This window comes from Chlorocebus sabaeus, chromosome 3 (assembly GCF_047675955.1).
Source record: "Chlorocebus sabaeus isolate Y175 chromosome 3, mChlSab1.0.hap1, whole genome shotgun sequence".
Classification (NCBI taxonomy): domain Eukaryota; kingdom Metazoa; phylum Chordata; class Mammalia; order Primates; family Cercopithecidae; genus Chlorocebus; species Chlorocebus sabaeus.
The window spans coordinates 73,380,527-73,390,609 of record NC_132906.1 but is presented as its reverse complement, the minus strand read 5'-3'; the positions used below and the strand labels follow the sequence as shown (position 1 = coordinate 73,390,609).

At 35.9% G+C, this 10,083-nt stretch overlaps 1 pseudogene; it reads left to right on the top strand.

The window, feature by feature from the left end:
* The first annotated feature begins 6,436 nt into the window (after positions 1-6,436).
* On the top strand, positions 6,437-6,934 carry LOC140711468 (peptidyl-prolyl cis-trans isomerase A pseudogene; annotated as a pseudogene).
* The last annotated feature ends 3,149 nt before the right edge of the window (positions 6,935-10,083 follow it).

Genomic DNA, 10,083 nt, shown 5'->3' with positions numbered 1-10,083 from the left:
ACTCATACCCTCATGGAATGTGCAGATGTGCCATAGTGATCACTTCTAAGTCACAGTGTGGCTTCATGGTTCTTATGTCTAATTCCATCAATTAGAACTCCTCATGGGAAATCTGCTTGGGTGCCCTGCACCCCAATAAAGGCCTCAGCCTGCATCAAGGGTGACTAAATCCTGTTTCTAGTATGAGACAGTTAACCCTGTACTCAAAAAGGAGTCATGTCTATACTTAGACCTTACATATTTAGCCCTATACTCAAATGGAGTCCGCCTACAGGTCTACCTCTCTATCTTCTGGTTGAGCATAATCCCCTTGAGACCTTCCCATCAGCCCTGATTAGTAACTCTCTTCTCTCTTGGACCGGTAAGTAATAAATGATTGCTGTTATTTTGAGTATTTTGTTGTGTGCCTTCTCTGTGCCTCTCCTGACTGACACACTTGGGTGCAATTTTTCTCCCAGTCATAGTTATTTTTCTAGAGATGGGCTATCTTGACCAATCTCTTAAGATACAAATCTTAAATACAGGTCAGACAGGAGCCACATGGTACCTGCCAGTATAAACAAGTGTCCTGTGAGGACACCTGGTCATAGGTTAGACATTAGGTAGTCTGTCAGGATAAAGAAGTATCTGGGAAAGGCACACTAAATTTCTATAACCAAATCCTTGAGGTCCCCATCAGGGTAGGGCTAGAGTTTATGGCTATTCTCAGGAGAGGTACCTCAAGATCAAATTAGAAAGAAATGAAACAAAAATGTGTCCTATTGTGTTGATGTTCTCTGGGGGGAGTTTTTTTGAAAGATTAAACTGCAAAAAAACAGACACAAATACATGTATATTGTCTTTTATGTTTACCTATGTGTTAGTGTTATTTCTTTCTTCATGTGAATTAGAGCAAGTCTAATACCCTTTCATTTCAGGCTGAAAAACTTGTTTTTATATTTCTTATAGAGTTAGTCTGCTGGAGACCAATTTTTAAAGTTTTTGCTTATCTGAGAATTACTTAATGTACCCTTTGTCTTTTGAATATTAGTTGCACTGAACATAAAAATTCCTCACTGACAATCTTTTTCTTTTAGCATTTTGAATACAATTGCCCTCTCTTATCCGTGGTTTCACTTTTCACAGTTTCAGTTACCTATGGTTAACTACAGTCTGAAAATATTAAATGGAAAATTGCAGAAATCACCAACTCATAGGTTTTTAATTGCACACCATTCTGAATGGAATGATGAAATCTTGCACCATCCTGCTCCATCCCACCCAGGACACAAATTATCCTTTTTTTGGCAAAGTATCCAGGATGTACACAGTACCTGTTCATTAGTCACTTAGTAGCAGTCTCAGTTATCAGATCAACTGTAGTAATAACCCAGTACTTGTGTTTAAATAACCCTCGTTTAACTTAAAATGTTCCTAAAGCAGAAGGGTTGTGATGCTGGCAATTTAGATATGCCAAATAGAAGCCATAAAGTGCTTTCTTTAAGTGAAAAGCTGAAAGTTCTTGACCTGATATGAAAAGGAGAAAAATTGTGTGCTGGGGTTGCTAAGATCTGTGGTAAAAATTAATCTACCTATGATATTGTAAAGAAGAAAAGAAGAAATTCATGCTAGTTTTGTTGTTGCATCTCCAACTGCAAAAGTTACACTGCTTAGTTAAGACAGAAAAGGCATTAAATTTGTGGATAGAAGACATGAACAGAAACATATTCCAATGAACAGCAATAGAGTTTGATGTTATCTGCAGTTTCAGGCATCCACTGGTGGTCTTGGAATATATCCCTTGTGAATAATTGGAGACTGCTTTATATAATTCCATGGTCTCCTGGCTTCATGATTTCTGATGGGAACTCAGCTGTTAATCTTGAAGATTCTTTGCACGTGAGGAGTTGCTTCTTTGTTTTTTGACAGTTTGATTATGATGTGTCTAGATGTGGATCTCTGAGTTTATTCTACCGTGAATGTGTGGAGATACTTCTATTAGGAGGTTAACATTTTTCATTAAATCTGGGAAGTTTTCAGTGATTGTTTCTTCAAATATTCTTTCTTCCCCTTTATCTCTCTCTTCTCTTTCTGGAACTTTCATTATGCATGTGTTTGCAATGCTTGATGGTCTCTAACAGTTCTCTGATGCTCTATTCATCTTTTTAAAAATTCTTTTTAATTTCTGCTTCTTAGATTGGATAATCTCAACTGATGTATCTTAAAGTCTGCCAGTTCTCTCCTGTGTAAGTTGAAATCTGCTGTTGAGAATCTCTAGGAAATTTTAAATTTCAGATATTTTAATGTACTTGTTTGTATTCTTATTTCCCTCACCAGAATGTGAGCTGTTTAGAGAAAGGACTAGAAAGGACTAGATCATATTTGTTTTTTAGCCCTAGCATTGGGCACATAGAACATACTAAGTGCTCTATAAATAGAATTGAATTAATTAATGTAAATCAAGTTTAATATACAAATAGTGTGTACCATGCAAACACAGCTAGACCCACTGGATTCTCTGGAGGATTCTTTCACCATTTAGATAAACTATTTTTTATTATGTAAAATCAGTTTTAGAATAAATAGAAAGATCAGAAATTTCTTGATTTATCCTGTATGACAGCATAGTGTTGTGGTCAGAGTGCCAGCTTCTGAATGAGACAGACTGGGTTCACATTCTTTCTCTGCCACTTACTGACTGTGTAACCTAGGGAAAGTGGCCACCTATAAGCTTAAATTTCACTTCTTGTAAAACAAAGAGTTGCTATAAGCATGAAGTGACATATAGATGGATAGAAAATAATTGGCACAGTTCTAGACACATAGAATATATTCAATAAATTGTATCATTAATAAAATGACCAATATGCCACTCTAAAGACACCATGGATCAGTCTCATCAATGTATAGAGACATAGTATTTTCAAATAAAATGTTATTTCATATGATTAATCATAAGTATAAAAATATTTCCTTACGACTAGATAATCTTTTTCCTGAACTCAAGAATGTGTCAACATATGGGATTCTAATAATAGACTGAATTTCTTTGCCAAAGATCTATGGTAAAAACTAATCACCTATGATATTGTAAAGAAGAAAAGAAGAAACCTATGCTAGTTTTTTTCTTGCATCTCAAACTGCAAAAGTTACAGAGCTTAGTTAATTCAGAAAACGTATTAAATTTGTAGGCAGAAGACATGAACAGAAACATATTCCAATTGCCAGCAATAGGTCAATCTTCCCTTTATAATTGATAAGATGTTGATAGCACTGCCAGATTTCTTTCCTTAAATTATTATATGCATTGCTTCATTAATCTATAAGGTTTTTCTCTAGTGGATTTACATTGTCTATGGAATCAAATACTTAATTTAAGCCCCACCTTCATATTTTGCTTCACCACATTTATTTAATTTTTATTTTATTTTAATTTTTTCTCCGGACATTTCCCCATGCTAACTTTGGACTAGAAATAAAGTGGATCATCTCTCCTTTCAAATGTCTTCTGCTTTTCTGCCTCTTTCTGTGTGTTCATTTCATACCTTCTCCCAAAACTGTAACTTGAATTTTTTCCTCAGGTTTATTTTAAATGTGTATATATTCACATAATAATCATGTATTTTCTGAATTTTCCTATATATTTTTGTGTTTATTATTAGGTGAATGCTATCATTACCTAAAATACCTTTATTGTCCTTTTCTACAACTAGATTATAGTCTTCTATAATAGAAAAGTCTAGTTACTTTTGTAGACTCCACTAGCAATACTTATGATTACTGAGGAAATATTTGGTGATTTTGAAACCAACTTTACACATCACACTTTGTAAAAATTCAGTTTTATCTAGTCATTCTTTTCCAATTGTGAAGAAACCATTTCATGTCACTTTTTAGAACATTTAATGTGCTCTGATTAAATGCATCTGTTTAAAATTTTGTTTCTCTGTACACATAAAAGTTTAAACTATATGATCTTTTACAAGTTGAGTTTATCAAGGAGTAGGTATGTCTATTCCACTGTGTGATATTGCCATAGAAATGAATGAATGAGGATGTTATTAATTTGGTGATTTTAGGGTGGAGGAATACAGTTCAGAGTGAGAATACTGTGTATGTGAAATAAATATAGACTTGCAATTGCTGGAGAGAAAATTCAATAGGGGCAAAAACAGTTGCTGATTTTCTGTGGTGTTTATTTATTTATTGAGACAGAGTGTCGCTCTGTCACCCAGGCTGGAGTACAGTGGCGAAATCTCAGCTCACTGCAACCTCCGCCTCCCGGGTTCAAGTGATTCTTCTGTCTCAGCCTCCCTAGTAGCTGGGATTACAGGCGCCTGCCACCACGCCCAGCTAATTTTTGTATTTTTAGTAGAGACGTGGTTTCACCATGTTGGTCAGGCTGTTCTCAAACTCCTGACCCCATGATCTGCCCACCTCAACCTCCCAAAGTGCTGGGATTACAGGCGTGAGCCACCGCGCCCGGCTGTGGTGGTGATTTTTTGTCCAGTGTAGGCAGGCTGGAGAGAAGGGACTGTTGGGGAGAGTTCTGGTTTTTGGTATCTACCTAACATCCTTCTGGGGCAACTGTTTTGTGTTTTGTAATATATAGAACCGGGAAAGACAAATAAAATGAGAAAATGTAGCCTATCTCTTTATAGCAAGGGAAAAACCAAATGTTTTTGTAGTAACATGATAGCAGAGTTTTGTTTGTGACCTGACAACAGAGAGAGGAGGAAAAACTGTTCTTAGCAAAGGATAGAACAGGAATTTGATAAAGTGTGACTAATAATTGAAGATAAATAAAGTGAATGCCTAGTGTTACCTTTAGTTTTCTTTTTAATCTCTTCAAAATATGCTTCATTCACCAATGACTATACTGCTCTGATGGCATAAATAATTATTTAAGGTAGACATATATACTTTTGACTTGTTTTCCAGTTACCTTATGTTATAGAAATGTGGATGTTGAATCAGGAAAATTATAGAAGCTACCACTTATTGTGTGACAGTCCCCAACTTATGGTTCAAGTTATGATTTTTTTCAACTTTAAGACGGTGCAAAAGTGATACGCATTACACAGAAACAGTCCTTTGAGTATTGATGTTTTCCCATGCCAGCAGTATATGGTGCAACACTCTTGTGATGCTGGGCAACAGCTGTCAATCAGCCACGGGAGCCCAAGGTTAGACAACCAATATGCTACATTGTCCCATGTTGCCAGATGATTTTGCCCAACTCTAGGCTACTGTAAGTGTTCTGAGCACGTTTAAGGTAGGCTGGGCTAAGGTATGATGTTTGGTAGGTTAGACGTATTAAATGCATTTTTTTTTTTTTTTTTTGAGATGGAGTCTCGCTCTGTTGCCCAGGCTGGAGTGCAGTGGTGCAATCTTGGCTCACTGCAACCTCTGCCTCCCGGGTTCAAGCGATTCTCCTGCCTCAGCCTCCAGAGTAGCTGGGATTACAGGCTCCCTCCACCAGGTCTGTCTAATTTTTTGTATTTTTAGTAGAGACAGGGTTTCACCATTTTGGCCAGGCTGGTCTTGAACTCCTGCCCTCAGGTGATCCTCCCGCCTCGGCTTCCTAAAGTGCTAGGATTACAGGTGCGAGCCACTATGCCCGGCCTTAAATGCATTTTTAACTTAGGGTATGTTCAACTTATGATAGATTTATCAGGATGTAACCTTATCACAAGTTGAGCAAGTTCTGCATTTTAAACAAGGGCAAAAGAACTAAAACGTAAACAACTACTAGAATATTGAACTTGTAACTCTTTATCTATTCCATTATAGTGTCAACATTCAACAATGCTGACAGGAAAGCTATCTCATATTTAATTGGAATCCTTATATTTCAAACTCTATTCCTCAATTCTTGGTGCTGGTAAGGAATGCATCCTTTATCAGAGCTAGATTTACCAATGGAGTTTAGCTTCTCGGCTTCTCACTTGCAGGGGGCCTTGGGAGGGATCCCAGTATTGTGTTACATGGATGTATATTTTCATAACATTTGCAAAATTAAGAAATTTTAATTGTGCTTAGTTGGATTACTATCACTCATCCATACTCACTGTTATCATGCTTTCCCTTGGTGCTAGATAGCAGGAGAATGGTCATGGGCATTTGCGGATCAGCTAAAGGGAAGTCAAATGTTGAATACATGTATTTTGGTATGGTGGATGGTGGACATATTTTTGTAGTTCACAGACTCACTTCTATGTGTAGTTCAGTTGTTGCTAGTTATCCCATGACAGGAATTGTTTCCAGGAGTATTACTACTTGGTACCCACTGGTGACTTACCTAGTGTCGTGAAATAAAGATGTAGGACCAGATATTGTAAAATCAAGTGAGCTTGTCCTGTGACACTTGCCACTGGGCTTACATGGGAAGTGGGAACAAATAAGGGTTGAAGGCTTTGCAGATGCCACCTCTGCTGTGAGCCCTGTACTATCAGTCATGGTCAACTCCACTGTGTTCTTCGATGTCGCCATCAACAGCAAGCCCTTGGGTCGTGTCTCCTTCGAGCTGTTTGCAGACAAGTTTCCAAAGACAGCAGAAAACTTTCATGCTGTGAGAACTGGAGAAAAAGGATTTGGTTATAAGGGTTCCTGCTTTCACAGAATTAATCCAGGGTTTATGTGTCAGGGTGGTGACTTCTTATGCCATAATTGCACTCTGGTGGCAAGTCCATCTACGGAGAAATTTGATGACAAGAACTTCATCCTAAAGCATATAGGTCCTGGCACCTTGTCCATGGCAAATGCTGGACCCAACACAAATGGTTCCCAGTATGTCATCTGCGCTGCCAAGACTGAGTGGTTGGATGGCAAGCATGTGGTCTCTGGCAAGATGAAAGAAGGCATGAATATTGTGGAGGCCATGGAGCACTTTAGGTCTGGGAATGGCAAGACCAGCAAGAAGATCACCATTGCTGACAGTGGACAACTCGAATAAATTTGACCTGTATTTTATCTTAACCACCAGACCATTCCTTCCGTAGTTCAGAAGAACAGTCCTCTACCCCTTTTGCTCGCAGTATCCTAGAATCTTTGTGCTCTAGCTGCAGTTCCCTTTGGGTTCCATGTTTTCCTTGTTCCTTTCCATGCCTAGCTGGATTGCAGAGTTAAATTTATGATTATGAAATAAAAGCTAAATAACAAAAAACAATGAGGGTTGAAGTGTTCCAATCCAGAAGCTGATCTATGAAAGATTTTTATATTGTCAGACACATAAAATTATAAGCAGAGAATTGGTTCTCATCAACACCTAATCCAACACCTAATCAAAATGGAAAATATCCCTTATTGGGAATATTTGATAATGTAGCATATACAATGATCAGTGTATCATATATTTTTTATTTTGGGGGGAATTATACAATGGAGAATTGATCAGAATGTGTTTTTATAGGGCACAAACCTGTGGGTTCTAAAAAAGCACATGTCTGTGTGAAGTCACTTTTTTGAGCATCCTAACTTCATTTTTTAAAAATTCAATTGACCATCCTAGAAGGAAGATTGAATTGTCTCTCTATTCTTTCTCTATAAAGTTACACAGAACCATTGTCATATCATGAGGCAAAATATGGAACATGTAAAGGTATACTACACAGACAATAGAAATATTTTTTGAATTTTTGATGTTTGTGATAGTTGTCAGTTTTTTAAAATTTTGCAGTTTGTTGTAATTTAATTTTTCATTCTGAAAATACTGTTCTTCTGAGTAACTAATTTGTTATTCTTTTCCTTAAGTATCCCCCAAATTATATGTTTAACAGAACATTTGTATTTGCCCTTCTGCACTATGTAATGATATTTAAAGGGTCTTACCAATTTAGTTAAAACATTGAGTGAGACACTGAAAACATTTTTTGAAACTATATAGAAACAGCATAAAATTTTTCATATGTTGTATGCTCATTTCATATGCTCATTCCTTTTTTTCTAAGAACAACAATCTTAGTTTTAAAACTATTTCTTTGTGTGTTATGTTCTGAACACCATTGCTGTCCAATAGAACTTTGTGTGATGATGGAAACGTACTATATCTAGACTGTATAATATGATAGCCACTAACCATATGCACTGGAAATGTAGCTGGTGAGTCTGAGGAACTAAGATGACAACTTTATTTAATTTACATTTACACAGCCAAGTGTTTGGCTATGTAACACAGTTTATACCTTCAATCAACTTTGGGATTAATCCTTCATGTCCTATCCACATTTCTATCTAGTCACTGAGTATGGATTCTATGTCTCTATGAAGTAAAATCCTAACTCATAACTAATATAACATGTATTATTCAGAAAACTGTGTTTTATTTTTCAATATTTTTCAAATCAAATATTCTTGTATTCTGATTATGTTGTAGACATTTTTATAGATAGGTCTTATTTATTTTGTTTATATTTTGCAGATACTGGAAAGCTTAACACAGTTTTGTGAAAATTCCCCATTAAAACATGTTTTTCAACATGTAAAATCAATCAACTCAAGGATGCTTTATTTTGGGGAAATGATGCATGGAATCCAATCAATAATGACATTCTGTTTGCCTAAAAGTTGTGCTTACTAAACTGAGCTTGGCAAAAGTTTAACACATTCTATAAATTGAGACTTGGTGCTGTATCAGGATTAACAACTCTTAGCCAGATACTTCATATATTCTACAAATATAGAGTGATAGACAAGGCAGATGCAGCCATGACCTGCCCCCTGGAAGATGACTGTTTATACCCAAGAACAATTCCTGGAATGTAACAGGAAACTGCACATGACCATATATCTAAGCTGGGTATTTCTCTGGGCTTCCTGTTAGAGAAATGACGGATTTTCACTCCCCTCCAGGCACAGAAGAAAATCACTCTGAAAACCATACAGAAGAAAATACGTATTTAAAACAAATGTGACTTCCCAATATCTGATTCTTAACACAATAATCTCTAGATAGCTATTGAAACAGTAGGAATTGGAAATCTAAACTAAAGCTTCAGAAAAATTAGGAGCAGTCTAGAGTTTCAGTATATGCAAAATTATTCTGAAATTCAATAGTAGTGCTAAACAATCTCTCAATCATTAGGCCCACAAAAATTTACAGAAGTTTGCAAATTTGAGTCAAGACATTTTTCCTTCTTACTTCTTTATTTACATAATATGCCTATGTTTTAGTCTATTGTTTTCATGCTAATGATTGAAAAATCACAGTTATTTTTCTATCAAATATAGTACCCTGTATGCATATGTAATGTTAAGTATTGGGTTAAAACTAAAATGGTTAGGCAAACATCAACATATTTTTGTGTTAGTTAATTGTGTCCTTGAGGCAAGTGGATCATGAGGCATTTTTTTCAATTTTCACTTAGAATGAACCCTAGCGCTGGGTGAACACCAATTCAGCTTGCTTATAAAAAGGGACACTTATAAAAACCCAGAGTAATAAAAGATTTTTTAGAGGCTCCATTTTGCTTTATATTTTGATATTTGGGTTCTCAGCGTGTAAGTATTTGCTCATTTTTTGGGCAGGGTTCACAGTTTATGTAGAGATATAATTACTTTCTAAAACTTCTGTGTCCATAAAAGAAAAATCCTGACTTAGTGTTTATGCAATGGATTTAAAGGTTTAAAAACATTGTTTCCAATATAATTAAATGATAACAAATTTTGAAAGAAGAAATGAATATTTGTCAAGCTGAAGAAGATAAACCCACCTAGGATTATAATGTCCGCTTTAGCAGTGGAGTCATAGTTTTATGACTAAGAGTTAATTCATGGACCATGAAAAAGTAAGGTTAAAAAAAAAACACAGAGAAAACACTACGAGAAAACCTCAGGGATGAGAGTGTTTATAATGTTCTTTTACATGAGATTTCAAAGTTATTTAAAAAGTTATAAGGAAATATTATGAACAACTTTATGCCAATGGACTCAACAAAACAGATGAAGTGAATAAATTCCTAGAAAGGTAAAAATTACTAAAGTTCACTCAAAAATAAATTGATACACAAGTAACCCTACCTTCACTATAGAATTGAACTTTTAGTTACCAGCCTTTCTGTAAATACAGTTCCAGGCCCATAAAGCTTCACTGGTAAATCCTTCAAA